The 14,846-nt window shown below is 38.7% G+C and overlaps 1 pseudogene; it reads left to right on the top strand.

Annotated features, from left to right (window-relative positions):
- Positions 1-6,851: 6,851 nt before the first annotated feature.
- On the top strand, positions 6,852-12,523 carry LOC101842712 (annotated as a pseudogene).
- Positions 12,524-14,846: the final 2,323 nt, after the last annotated feature.

Raw genomic sequence — 14,846 nt, forward strand, 5'->3', positions numbered from 1 at the left:
ATTCCAATACTCCTCAAAGTATTCCACACAATAGAAGCAGGAGGCTCACTGCCAAACTCTTTTTACGAGGCTACAATTACCTTGATACTCAAGCCACACAAAGACACAACTAAGAAAGAGAACTATAGACCAATTTCCCTCATGAACATTCATGCAAAAATACTCACTAAAATACTCGCAAACTGGATTCAAGAACACATCAGAAAAATCATCCACCATGATCAAGTAGGCTTCATCCCAGGAATGCAGGTATGGTTCAACATTAGAAAATCTGTCAATGTAATTCACCATATTAACAAACTGTGAAAGAAAAACCACATGATCTGGGCTGGCATCCATGATCTCTTAGTGTAGGTAGAATATCTATCCAGGACCTTCTGGCTTTCAGAGTTTCCATGGAGAAATCAGGTGTAATTGTGAAGGAACATTGTTTCTTATCTAAATTTAAACTGGAAAATAAAATAAAAAAATAAAAACCAAATTTTCATCTCACTAGATCTGAAAAAGCCTTTGACAAAATTCAGCACCCATTCTCTGTTATCCCTAGAGAGATCAGGTATAACAGGAACGTACCTGAATATAATAAAAGCAATATACAGTAAACCAACAGCTACCATCAAACTAAATGGAGAGAAACTCAAAGCAATTCCTCTAAAATCAGGAACAAGACAAGGCTGTCCACTCTCTCCAAATCTCTTCAATATTGTACTTGAAGTTCTAGCTACAGCAAAAAGACAACAAAAGGAGATAAAGGGGATACAAATAGGAAAAGAAGAAGTCAAATTTTCACTATTTGCAGATGATATGATAGTTTACATAAGTGACCAAAAAACTCTGCAAGGTTACACCTAGAGCTGATAAACACCTTCAGCAATGTGGCAGGATACAAGGTAAACTCAAAAAATTCAGTGGCCCTGTTATATACAGATGATGAAGTGACTGAGAAAGAAATCAGAGACACATCACCCTATACAATAGCCAAAAACAGCATCAAATATCTGGGGATAATGTTAACCAAGGAAGTGAAAGACCTGTATATCAAGAACTTTGTGTCTTTAAAGAAAGAAATCAAAGAAGATACCAGAAAATGGAAAGATATCCCATGCTCTTTTGGATTGGTAGGATCAACATAATAAAAATGGCAATCTTGCGAAAAGCAGTCTACAGATTCAATGCAATCCCTATCAAAATTCCATCACAATTCTTCAAGGACCTGGAAAGAACATTAATCAACTTTATATGGAAAAACAAAAGGCCCAGGATAGCCAAAACAACCCTATACAATAAAGGAACTTCAGGAGGCATCACCATACCCGACTTCAAGCTCTATTATAGAGCTATAGTCCTGAAAACAGCTAGGTATTGGCACAAAAATAGGCACGTAGACCAATGGAACCAAATCGAAAGCCCTAATTTTAACCCACACACCTATGAACACTTGATTTTTGACAAAGAAGCTAAAACTGTACAATGGAAAAAAGAAAGCATCTTCAACAAATGGTGCTGGCATAACTGGGTACTGGTCTGCAGAAGACTGCAGATAGATCCATGTTTATCGCCTTGTACCAAACTTAAGTCCAAATGGATCAAAGATCTCAACATAAATCCAGCCACACTGAAACTTTTAGAAGAGAAAGTGGGAGATACTCTTCAACCAGTTGGTACAGGAGACCACTTCCTAAACATAACACCAGTGGCACAGGCACTGAGATCGACAATTAACAAATGGGACCTTCTGAAACTAAAAAGCTTCTGTAAGGCAAAGGGCACAGTCAAAAAGACAAAAAGGCAGGCCACAGAATGGGAAAAGATATTCACTAACCCCACATCTGACAGAGGGCTAATCTCCAAAATTTACAAAGAACTCAAGAAACAAGTCTCCAAAACACCAAAGGATCCAATTAAAAGGTGGGGTACAGAACTAAATAGAGAATTCTCAATAGAGGAGGCTAACATGGCCAAGAGACACTTAAGAAAGTGCTCAACATCCTTAGCCATCAGGGAAATGCAAATCAAAACAACTCTGAGATACCATCTTACTCCTGTCAGAATGGCTAAAATCAAAAACACCGAAGACAATTTATGCTGGAGAGGATGTGGAGAGAGAGGAATACTCCTCCACTGCTGGTGGGAGTGCCGACTCATACAGCCTCTTTGGAAATCAGTATGGAGATTCCTCAGGAAAATGGGAATTAATCTACCAGTAGACCCAGCAATTCCACTCTTAGGCATATATCCAAATGAGGCAAGTTCATACAACAAGGGCATCTGCTCCACTATGTTCATAGCAGCATTATTTGTAATAGCCAGAACCTGGAAGCAACCTAGATGCCCCTCAACTGAAGAGTGGATAGAGAAAATGTGGTACATTTACACAATGGAGTATTACTCAGCAGAAAAAACAATGGAATCTTGAAATTCGCAGGTAAATGGATAGCACTGGAAGAAACCATCCTGAGTGAGGTAACCCAGTCACAAAAAGACAAACATGGTATGTACTCACTCATATATGGATTTTAGACATGGATCAGGATAGTGCCAGTCTGCACTTCCACTGACAGAGAGTCTGGGAAACAGGAAAGAACCTAAAAGATATGCATATATGCATAGTACCCAAGAGAAGAGGATTGAGACAAGATCCTCTGAGTGGATAGGGAACACAGCAAGGGGTGGGGGGGAGTGGGACCTGGGAAGAAGAAAGGGGGTGAAGAGGAAGAGAGTTGGTCATGGGGGAACTGGAAGTTGAGGGGGTGGGGGTAGAATAGCCAGAAGAGGGAATCATAGGATCGAAGACAGATCAGGAACGAGAGTGACCTCGAGTGATCTAAAGGGATAACACCAATTGGCAAGCTAAGCAATAGTGGAGAGACCACCTCGAATGCCCATTCCTGATAATGAACTTGATATCTATAACCATCCGGGAGCCTTCATCCTGTGACTGATGGAAGCAGAGGCAAACACACAATTAATCACTGAACTGAACCCAAGGAACCCAGTGACAGAGAGAGAGGAGTAATGAGCAAATTGGCAAAGAATGGGCTGGCAAAACCAGCAGAGACAGCTGACCTGAACAAGGAGAAGCTCTTGGACCCCAGACTGACAGGTGGGAGGTGATCATGGGACTAATCCAGACTCATTGAGTGTGAGAGTCAGTGACAAGGCCTGGGCAACCTATGGGGCCCTGATCAGTGGATCAGTGTCTATCCCTGGAATACAAACAGTCTTCGTGTGCCTATAGCACAAAGAGGGATGCTCTCTCAGCCTGGACTCTTAGGGGAGTGCCTGGACCCCACCCAGAGTGAAATGACAGACTCTAGATATCCCCTATGTGGAAGGATTTGGCAATAGGATGGGAGGGTGGGGGGAAGGGGAATGCGGGAGGAGCGGAGGGAGAGGGAACTGGGATTGACATGTAAAACAAGCTATTTAAAATTAAAATAAAAAATGATAATAAAAAAATAAACAAACCACAAAAAAAGAGTCAGTGATCTTAACCTCAGAGCCAGCTCTCTAGCCCTGGTATTATATTTTAAATAGAAATTGACTTGAGCTGAACTGCAACTGTCGACCAAAATATGGTCATGGTGTTATTATCACAGTAGAAACCTAGTAAGACAAACATGAGTATGCAGGTATTGTTTTATGGTTTGAATTTTTCCATGAAGTTCATACTCAAGTGCATGAGTACTGGGATTTTAGAGGGTGAAGTCAACTATATGCTATAGAAACGTATTTAGACTCTTATGGATTATGTAAGAAAGATGTTTCATAGACACTTTTATAAATTTAATTTGAATCATATAATTTTATATGTCCCTGAGTTTTAACAATGAAGTTTGTATAAAATATACTTTGGAATGCCTGATTCATTTCCTTTAGGATATGGTGCTACATAAATTTCTATCTATAGTTCAAGAGATTCAAGGCAAATTGAACTCCACTATGACTTAGCCATCACCAAATCCTCCAACAAGGATAGACTAATATAGTGATATTAGCAAAGACTGGTGATCTGATGAATGAAATCCAACACATTATCTTCAGGATTTGAGGCCTACATGCACCTTTCATCCTACATGGTATAATTTTTAAATCAGGGGAGTCAAGACCACATCATAGCCATGGTTTACATGAATATTTAATAATATGGTCATACCTTGAAATCAAGATGTGTAGGATACACCCAGGAATACCTCATGCCTATGTATTTTCAAAACTGACACAGATCATGGACAATAACTTAACTTCACATGTGACATAGGCCATACACACAATTGCAGGAATGTGGGACCCACTTTAACTCAAGGTGGTAGTAGTATAATGAGTGACATTATGCAAAGGGCTTAAAGGGACATCACTGGCAACCCAGCAGCTCCCCAATTACCAAGTAACCTGCTTGGGCCAAGCTTACATTCAATGGTATATGAGCCAAAGCCTCATTTCATTTGACCAAGTACAATCCTAACAGCAAAGTATCTAGGACTACACCATGGCACTAAGCAAGGCAAGGACTCTAAGCCAGGACTAGAAAACAGGATGCACTTGAACTGGAAAACAAGATGTACTTGTTGGCTGACCAGTGACTCACAGCGACTAGGTGGGGGCTGGGACCCAACATCTCTCCCTTCTATATATTAGTGCCTGTCTTAAGTGACTATGATGTTAATGCCAACCTTACCTATCAATGGAGAAATTACCCAAGTTGTATGACCCTCCCATCTTAAGTTGACTGCCATCCCCTTAGCCTCACATGTCATTGGCTGCCTAATTTTTCTGTAGGCTCAATCATACCCATTTTTCTGATCAATTTTAATTTTTGTAACTCCCATGTAAGCAAAACATTTCTTAAGGAATGACTTGTCACATGTATGGTGACTTTTCCTATTTGTGTAGTGGCCATAAAGAAACCTGAATACCTATCAACCACCATGTGCACATATTTTAACTTGCCAAATTCTGTAATATGAGTAACAAAGATTTGCCATAAATGATTAGGAAGTAGTCCTCAAGGGTTCATTTTTAAATTAGTTACTAATAAATATTGTGGGTACACCTCATTTTTTGACAATTTTGACAAGCAGTCTCTCTAGTTAAACCAAATTGCTTTCTTAGACTCCTGTTATTCTGATGATGAAAGTTATGAGACTGCAGAGCTCTCTCTACATTAGATAAAGCAACAAAGTTTGATAATCTATCTATTGACTCGTTGCCTTTAGCCAGTGGGCCAGGGAGGTTTGAATGAGCTCTCATGTACCCACAAGACATGGCAATTTTTCTTAGATGAATTGTATTTTGAATTTGCTCAAACAATATTCTAACCTGATCATTGCCAGTTCCTATGCATTGACCTGTCTCTATTATTTGAAGAGCTTTAAAAACATACACAAATTAAATGAATCATTTGCTAGTAGTTGGAAAACCATTGTGACAGCTTATAACTTGACTATCTTAGCTGAAGACGGTGTTATTTGCTCCATATATTTTAACATAAGCTGCTCTTTCATTAGAGAAACCATCAGTAAAAACTAACATAGCATTTTCTACAGGATTGTTCTCTAAGATTTTGGAAATACAAAAGGATGTGTTAGGCAAATCGCAACAGTCTATGAGCTGAAAAATTATTATTAATTCTCTCTGAAAATTTCTCAAAAGCATTTTCCCATGAATCACTGATCTGAAACAACCAATCAACTTGTTTCTTGGTGCAAGGAACATGAATCCTATTTGGTTCTCTGTCAATAAATCTCCTAGATTCCATATGGCATTTCTGTATTCTATATGCTACTGCTTCAAAATAAGAATTTAACATTTTGGCTGGGGAGTCAGCATAAGTTTCCTATAGTTTTGTAACACCTGTTGATGCTGTACTACACTCTAACAGCAGAACTCATCTACCCTCCTTAGTTAACTGTATAGGTGAGTTTAGAATTTCATTTAGAGGTTTAAATCACAAGTAGATGCCCTTAAAAAGGAAGCAACCACTGAATGTTTCCCAACAACTTCTGAAAATCACTCAAAGATTGTGAACTATCCTTTCTATATTTTGAAGCTTAATTTCTTTAGCCTATAACATATGTCCCAAATAACTTGAAAATTAATTGAAGTTTTTGAGTACTCCTTTTCTAGTCCTATTTTTAAAACTCTTACTAGCTGACAAGGCTTTATTTGTATCTTAGTTGAAATGGCTTCATTTGTATCTACATTTACTCCATTGTAGGTGGGGTCTGACACGGCAGCAGTTTTTCTGAGGCTTCTTGTAAAATACTTTTTTAATCTAGATTTCTTTGTCCAACCATAAAAATTTATGAGAATTTCCATATCCTCTCCTGTGCTAAACTCTATAGAATCATCCCTTTGTTCTTAGGCCATGCTACAGTCTTCTGTTATTTTTCCATTGACTGGCTCTGAGGACTCAAATCGCCAACCTTTCTTGTTAAGACAATAACTGACTAGATGCTCTTTTTGGCTATATTCAAAGCAATTTAGGTAGCTTCTTAACTATATCAAAAGCAATTTAAGTGCACTTTTAGTCATATCCAAGGCAATTCAAGAAGTTCCCTTTGTCAACATTCGCACATTCATAATCACATCTCCGATATACCAGTGGGGCCACAACATACACACATAACATACATACATCTTTCAGCCATCCTTTTCCATAGGTCATGGTTAGTTTTTTGTAATGAAACTTCCTTAATTGAAATCTCTTGTGACAGAACAGCTCCAGCCAATCCTTGAATTAAAACAAAAGGTTGAAAAGGTCCTCACAGTCTTCACCATCTTTCAATTTCCAATTGTCAATATTGTGTTGTAGCCAAGCAAATTGAGAGGAGTTGCAAGGGGTAACAATAATGTCAGATCCTTTGCTGAAGGTTTGTAAACTTATCTTATATGCCCTAAGAATAACTTGTATAACTGCTTGTGGTTATGCTCAGCCTTTGAAGGAGGTAGAAAGTTCAATATGTTCAGCCTCCAATTGCTCTTGCACCAGCTGAGGAGCAGCCTCCACTTTTATTTTAGTTAAGGGCCATTGGTCTACCCACATGGATTGCTCTAACTTAATAGTCTGTGTGGGTGGAGGCTTAGTCACAATGGCCCCATCTAAAAATGTACCAGTCCTGTCAAATCTTCTGACTTACTAGTAACAGAATTTCTTAAAGCAGTGGTTGAGTGGTAATAACTGGGTGAGTGTCAAAAAGTTCTGTGTGCCCCTCATCATCTCTCTAATTTAGAAGTTCTGAGCTACATTCTTGAGCTACAGCGATACTCACTCCTTGTAATGTGATGCAGCACAATTATAGCCAGTCTCTATGAGTACAGTAGAAGGCTAAACATGGGCACCAATTTACTAACTGTCCCTTCTGGGAATTTTTAAATGTTTTTTCAAGATCAGGCATTTGTTCTTTTATCTTAGCATTACCACTCAATAGGACATCTTTCAGTAATCTCCAAAGAGGAAAAGCAGCAATAGGAAAAAATTTCCAGTCCCTCTTTCTGAAGAGATTTTTGAAGGTTGTCTTTAACTTGTTCCCAATCAGAGATATTAAGCCCACCCAAGTGTAAAAACTTGTCTTTTCCAAAGTTAAAATAAAATCTTTAGCTGTCTCCCTCAATGCTGGTACCTTGTCTCTTTAACAATTCTACAAGCTGTTCTATCAATACAGCCTTAGAAGTTGATGTACCCATTTTCCAAATACACCCTCATAAATCCTTACCTGCTGGCCAGCTTCCAAGGATGATCTCTCAGGGTCCCATTTATTTCCCAATCTTGGTGTTGGGTAAAAGTCTGGAGATTTAATCCAATCCACCCTCCTAACCTCTGAGGGCTATCTCTCAGGTTCCCATTTCTTTCCAAAACTTGGTGTCAGGTGAAAGTCTGCAGATTTAATCAGGTACCCCTAACTTGGTACTGCTTTGCAAATCACCCTCATAACCTTACATGCTGGCCAGCTTTCGAGGGTGATCTCTACTTTCTTTCCTGAGTCTCCCTTCTTTTCCAATATCCTTTCTTTCCTGGTCTTTCCCAGTCTTTGTAAGTCTCTCCAAATCTCAGTGGGACCTCCACTTGTGGTGCCCACACAACGAGGTTGTCTAATACATTGGGCAAAAGCCTGGAGGTTGAAATGAAAGACTTGACATCTGCTTGTTTGTGCTAAAAGGTCTCTTCTTCATTGTAGAGAGGGAGCAGCCTTATACACAGTCTTACAGAAGAGTGGGAAGACCCCAGGTGGAAGAGATCATGTTTTCCTCATGGTAGCTATTGATGTCAGTGGGGCAAGGCCAGGGCAGTAAGCCAGGACTAGAACACAGGATGCACTAGGACTGGAAACAGGATGGGCCTGTCAGCTAACCAGCAACTCAAGGAGACTAGGTGGGGTCTGGAACCCAATAATATGTACTGTATTATGGTCAAATGTTGTTTTGTACTGATCATGGGTCACTTTCATTCGCTAGTTTTATCAAGGTCTTCTTTGGAGGAACCTGGTTAAGTGTACTTAGGACACTATGATGGATCAACCTATGTTACAACATCTCTTCCCATCAGCCTGGGTCCATTGCCGTGTCAGCCACAAATGAACACTCGGAGACTAATAATAATTATAATATTGTTGACCTGTGACTAGGGTTTCTGGCTAGCTCTGTCATAATTATTAATCCATAATTACTAATCCATGTATTTCCATATGGTCTTGGATTACCAGGGAGTGCCAGACCTGCAACTCCTTTTCCTGCTATATGATGACTGCTCAGCATCTCTGCAGAAAAGAGAGTGATTTCGTGTTTGTCCCTGCTTATATCCTCTTGTTCCCCAGCTATGTCATGTCTTGCCTGTCTGTACAGACATCCAGAGCTTTATGGTTAGTTAGTGGCAAGCTCCATTCTCTGACCCCCAGGCAGGCTTTATCTGTGCAAGAAAGATATCACCACAAGCTTGGAGGTATCTGGAAGCTTCATTTGGCACTTGGTCTTTTGTGGTCACACTCAGGTTGTCAGAATTGACAGCATACACCTGTGTCTCCTGTTCCATCTCACTGGTCCAAAGTCAGTTTGACTCACACACAACACTGAAGCTTTAAATGGTTCTGACATCATCTTTCCTTTAGTTTAAGATTCAGACACACACACACACACATACACACACATGCACACACACCCCTCACTGCTTTTAATATTTAGCCTACAAGGTATAAATTATATTCTAAAATACATTAAAAAGAGGAAACTAATAATGAGAGCAAAATTGTGTGAATTCAAGTGGGTTTAGATCATTCCGTCTGTTCCTGTCTTCCTAATTTGAACTTTGAAAGTCCAAGACTTTAACTCTGAAAATTAAACCACTTAAATTGCTGCATTCTTACTTATGAAGACTAAGGAAAACACTAAAGATTTTAAATAAAAATAACATTACTGAAATAATGAATAAATTTCAAGTTTGATTAATTTTTTCAGATTGTAAACATTCAGAAGTTATCACACTTCTATAAACAAAATCCCAAGCCCAAGAGATATAGTTATCCACCCAAGCCAAATATACACAGAAATCCCTCCTGTATTTGCCTGTCACTTGTCTCACTGATCTACCGCATGTGAAGAATTTTAATTTCCTCTCAAACACCCCAAGATCCAGCTGACAAGGAACAGCACCTGCCCTCCACAACACTTTATCTCAACTCTTGGCACTTGGATTGTGTTAAGGAAGGGAACAGACAGATGACACTCTGCCTACCTGTTACTAAATGTTCAGGCTTGAGATTTACCCCTCTGTGGATGTCATCTCTCAAATCTCTCTACAAGGAAGGGGATTTCTATGTGGTCAGCTGGCTTTTACTCACTTCCTTTATATGTTTCAGGTGACCCAGGGCACAGTCTCCTCAATGTTATTCACAGTCACACAGGATACACCTTGGCTTGAGAACCCTCAAGTCTGGCCTCAGAAGCCAAGAGAATATTGGCACAGTTCACCAACACTCGTGTGATGTGGAGATACCCAGGTTATCTGCTTGGTCACTCAAGGGCCTTAATGTTGGTGGAGGTGACATGCAGGGCCAAAACATGGTCACCAGATTAAGTAATCCATTTTCCCTGGTGTCATTTGAGGACAACCAAAGCAAACAAGGAGAAATCATGCTCCATCCTTGTTTTCTGCCTCTTTTTTATCGTTTTTTATTTTAATTTTAAATAGCTTGTTTTACATGTCAATCCCAGTTCCCTCTCCCTCCCCTCCTCCCTCGCTCCCCTTCCCCCCTCCCTCCCACCCTATTGCCAAATCCTTCCACATAGGGGATATCTAGAATCTGTCATTTTACTCTTGGTAGGCTCACAACCAAAAATATAAGAGTGTTTTCTGCCTCTTACAAACATTCAGAATATGAGCTGAGCAAATGTGTTATCTGCATGAACATTTGCCTAGCCAAGAAATCTCCTGCACCAAAAATATAACTTTGTGCTTGGTAGCAGTGGCACATTCCTTTAATCCCAGCACTTGGGAGGTAGAACAGGTGGATCTCTATGAGGTCAAGGCCAGCCTGCTCTACAGAGTGAGTTCCAGGATAGAACACAAAGCTCCAGAGAAACCCTGTCACAAAAAATAAAAAAAAACAAAATAAAACATCAACAACAAAAAATCCACAAAACCCAACCAACCAAATAACACCAAAAACCAAAGTGTAATTCAGACCTGTTTGGCTCCTGAAGATTCCTTCTATAAGTGCCTACTCTTTGGTCAAAAACAACTAGTGTCTTTGCTTTAACTTTCCTTTCTCTAATGTACTCCTTCAGAGATTTTGTTAAAGCATTGGAAAATGGAGCAATCATTTCTTTGCTTTACTTTTATTGAGTGATGCTCCCTAGCAATTTATGTAACCTGAACTTTTACTTTCTATATAATCTAAAACAAAGCAGATCTGATTTACATAGATCTGAATTAAATTATGTACAGAGGTCCCAATAAAATTATCTGGCAAGTCCTTCTCTGGCTTTAAAAGAGGAAACTAAGAGTTCTGTGAATATTTACTATTAAGTTGTGCAAATTCTTCCTGCTTGATGTTTGCAGCCCTCTCCTCTGGCTGAAGTTGGGTCACTGTTTCAGGAACACAATTATCTCAGATAACAACATAAATAAAATGCACATAAAACTGGATTAACACAATGTTTAAAATAAAAGGTTATTCTGATATTGACAATTATATAAATATCAGCATCTTTCCACACAGATAGCAGCCATTAATATCTGAAATGGTGCATTGTTCAATGTGTATGATATGCATGTACCAACTGCTGAGGCATTTAATGAATGCACTGCTCTCCTTAGAAAAGATAATATTGCTGAATGGACAGAGCAAGGAACACTGAGTTTGGAATCTTTAGCACTTGACATCCAAAGTACAAAAGTGCAACATTTGGGCACATTACTACATACATTGGTAAAATATTCACTGTATGATTGCTCTTGCAGAATACCCAGCTTCTGTTCCACAAGATCGTTCACAGATGGCTCTAACTCCAATTCTTGGGAATGTCTTGCCATCTTCTGGCCTCTATGAGAACTGCAAGCATTTACATTATAGACACATTCTGGCAAAAATCTGGCTTTGCATCTAGGCACTGTCATTAAAAGTGCCTGTTACAGACGTTCTGGACCAGAGTCGCCACGGTTTCCTGCTTCAACAGTGCTTGAACAGAACCCAGTGCTCAACCCCTCCAACCCACCCGGCCGCTCCAGGAAAGAACCCATTGCAACCTCATCTCTCGTCGCTCCACCGCTCCAGCCTCACCACCGTACCTGCTGCCACCATGACCACCACTGCCCTGACCTCCGTTTCTCCCTGGCAAGTATGCCAGAACTACCACCAGGACTCGGAGGCTGACATCAACCGCAGATCAACCTGGAACTGTATGCTTCCTATGTCTGTCTATGTCTTGTTACTTCGACTGTGATGATATGGCTCTGAGGAACTTCGCCAAATACTTTCTCCACCAATCCCATGAGGAGAGGGAGCATGCTAAGAAACTGATTAAGCTGCAGACCCAATGAGGTGGCCGGATCTTCCTGCAGGAAATCAAGAAACCAGACCGTGATGACTGGGAGAGCACAATGTGTGCACTGCATTTGGAAAAGAGTGTGAATCAGTCACTAATAGAACTGAACAAACTGGCCACTTACAAAAATGACCCCCACTTGTATGACTTCATTGAGATGAATTACCTGAATGAGCAGGTGGAATCTATCAAAGAACTGGGTGACTACCTGACCAACTTGTGCAAGATGGGAGCCCCTGAAACTGGAATGGCAGAATAGCAGAATATCTCTCTGACAAGCACACCCTGGGACAGAGTGAGAGCTAAGCTGTCTTCACCAAAGCCACCAGTGATGTCATTGGTCACTGAGGAAGTGCATGCATGTCTGGGCAGCATATACCATTTCTATAAGTCCACCAAAACATCTTCTTAAATTCTTTAATTCTCACCATTTCTTCAAATAAAGAATTTAGGTATCCCCACCCAAAAAGTGCCACTGAAGGGCATTGTTTGAGATAATACATGCATGACATATTGAAAACATGATACAACACTCTGTGAGAATGATCATGCACAACATCTTGAAAACTAACAAAACAACACACTGTGAGAAACTACATATATTAATTCTTGAAAACCAACAATATAACACGTTGTGAAAAACTACATGCTTAATCTCTTGAAAACTAACGTTACAACATTCTTGAGAATTTACATGTGTAACACCTTGAAAACTAATGATACAACACTTTGTGAGAAACTACATGCTTAATCTCTTGAAAACTAACGATAAAACACTGTGTGAGAAACTACATGCATAACTTCTTGAAAATTAAAAAAGTAACACTGTGTCAGAAACTACATGCATAACTGCTTGAAAACTAACAATTTAACACTGTCTGACAAGCTACAAACATAACCTCTTGATAACTAAGGATGTAACACAGTGTCAGAAACTACATGCATAACTTCTTGAATACTAACAATAAAACACTGTGTTAGAAACTACATGTGTAACTACTTGAAAACTAACAATGTAACACTTTTTGATAAACTACATGCATAAAATCATTAAAACTAATGATACAACACCCTATGTATAACTTCTTGAAAACAAAAAACACAACACTCTGTGAGAATCTACATGCATAACTTCTTGAAAAATAAAAATAAAACACAATGTGAGAAACTAATTGTGTAACTTTTTGAAAACTAATAATGTACCACTGTGTGAGAAACTACATGCATAACTTCTTGAAAACTCATGATGCTACACTCTGTGAGAAACTAAACACATGGCATCTTGAAAAGTAAAGATACAACATTCTGTGAGAAACTAAATGCGTAACTCCTTGAAAACTAATGACACAACACAGTTTGAGAAACTACATACATAATTTCTTGAAAACAATGATACAGCACTGTGTGAGAAACTATATGCTAAAATTCTTGAAAACTAACAATGTAACACTGTATCAGAAACTACATGCATAACTTCTTGAAAAATAGGGATACAAAACTGTATGAGAAACTACATGCATAACTCGTTGAAAACTAACGATACAACACTGTGTGAGAAACTACATGAATAATTTCTTGAAAACCAATGATATGACACTCTGTGAGAAACTACATGCATAACTCGTTGAAAACTAACTATACAACACTGTGTGAGAAACTACATGCATAACTTCTTGAAAACTAATGATGTAAAACTCTGTGAGAAACTACACGCAAAACTTTTTGAAAACTAAGGAAACATCACTGTGTGAGAAAGTACATGCATAACTTCTTGAAAAGTAATGATACGACCCTCTGTGAGAAACTACACATGCAACTCTTTAAAAACTAAAGATACAACACCGTTTGAGAAACTACATAACTTCTTGAGAACTAATGATACAACTCTGTGAGAAACTATATGCCTAAATTCTTTAAAACTAATGATGTAACACTTTGTCAGAAATTACATGCAGAACTTTTGGAAAACTAACGATATAACACTGTTTGAGAAACTACATGTGTAGCTTCTTGAAAACTAATGATGGAACACTTTGTCAGAAACTACATGTATAACTCCAAGGAAACTAACACTACAACACTGTGTCAGAAACTAAATGAATAACTTCTTGAAAACTTATGACACAACACTCTATGAGAAACTACATGCATAACTTCTTGAAAACTAATGATACAATAATCTGTGAGAAACTACTTGTGTAACTCCTTGAAAATTAATGATACAACACTGTTTGAGAAACTATATACATCAGTTCTTGAAAACCAAGGACACAACACTGTGTGAGAAAAGATATGCATAGCTTCATGAAAACAAATGATACAATACTGTGTGAGAAACTACATGTAACATCTTGAAAATTAGTGAGACAACACTGTGTGAGTAACTCTATGCACAAATTCTTGAAAACAAACAATACAACACTCTGTGAGAAACAACGTGTGTAACACCTTGAAAATTAACAATACAACATTGTGTGAGAAACTACATGCATAACTTCTTGAAAATCAAGACACAACATTATGAGAAACTACATGCATAACTCCTTGAAAACTAACAATACAACACATTGGAAGAAACTACATGTGTAACTTCTTGAAAACTAAAGATGTAACCCTGTGTGAGAAACTACATACATAACTTCTTGGAAATTAACGATGCTACACTCTGTGAGAAAATACATGCATGACATCTTGAAAGGTAAACATATAGCACTCTGTGAGAAACTACATGCATAACTTTTTGAAAACTAGCGATACAAACTGTGTAAGAAACTATATGCATAAATTCTTGAAATTAACGATGTAAC

This window comes from Mesocricetus auratus, unplaced genomic scaffold, assembly GCF_017639785.1.
Source record: "Mesocricetus auratus isolate SY011 unplaced genomic scaffold, BCM_Maur_2.0 Super-Scaffold_100041, whole genome shotgun sequence".
NCBI lineage: Eukaryota > Metazoa > Chordata > Mammalia > Rodentia > Cricetidae > Mesocricetus > Mesocricetus auratus.